Source organism: Ailuropoda melanoleuca, chromosome 1 (assembly GCF_002007445.2).
Source record: "Ailuropoda melanoleuca isolate Jingjing chromosome 1, ASM200744v2, whole genome shotgun sequence".
Lineage (NCBI taxonomy): Eukaryota > Metazoa > Chordata > Mammalia > Carnivora > Ursidae > Ailuropoda > Ailuropoda melanoleuca.
The window spans coordinates 17639307-17640178 of NC_048218.1; positions in this window are offsets into that span (position 1 = coordinate 17639307).

Sequence of the window (872 nt, forward strand, 5' to 3'; positions counted from 1 at the left end):
GTTTTGTGGGGGAGACTTCCCCAGCACAGGAGCTTTTAGTCACAACTTCTGACTTTCCAGTCGTTCTCTCTAGAAACGGTCTGCTATTTTCTGTTTGTATTCCTGTCGTGGGCAGGTGCCTGCTTAAAAGCATCTTCTGTCTGTTCTGCTCTAGTCTGTATTCTGTTCTTTCATAGGCGGCATTGGGACAGCAGGACCAAGTGTGTCTTTTTCCTGTTCTCTGTAGGATTCTTCATTTTTGCTCATTTCCTTCTTTCCCTTCACTGCCTGCCTCCTAGGAACACCCCCTCTTCTCCATAGCTTGCACTCTCCCACAGAACCTTGGGCTTCTCCGAGTCACCCCCTCTGGTCCCACCCACTTGCAGACCCCTCTCTGTAGCCAGGGATATATGCTACCATGTCCCCCTCTGTGTTCATTATTTTTGAACATATTCTTTCATTTTCTCTTTTGAGGGTGGTTTTATCCCACCCCACCCCCAACTCCCTGGCTCCTCTCAGGTCTTTCCTCAGGGTTTTCAGACGTCTTCCCCCCATTGCTGCACCCACCCATTGGTTTGTGGTGGGGGCCACAGGCCAGCAGGGGGCATACTGTTGGAATTTGTTTTGATTTGTTTGTTTCCTCTACTTACAGATAATTTGAAGGTTGCAGTTTCTCTTCCTCTTAGAAATGCTGAAGAGGGAGCTTGAACCACCATGATGGGGAAATCCCCACACTAGTATGTTTGAAATCTCCCCCAGGTGATTCCTATGTGTAATAACAGGTGGAGAACCACTTGTTCTATCACGAGTTGCTTTGTTGTGTGGTTTTTTAAAGATTTTATTAGTTATTTGAGAGAGAGTGAGACATAGCATGAGNAGAGAGAGAGACATAG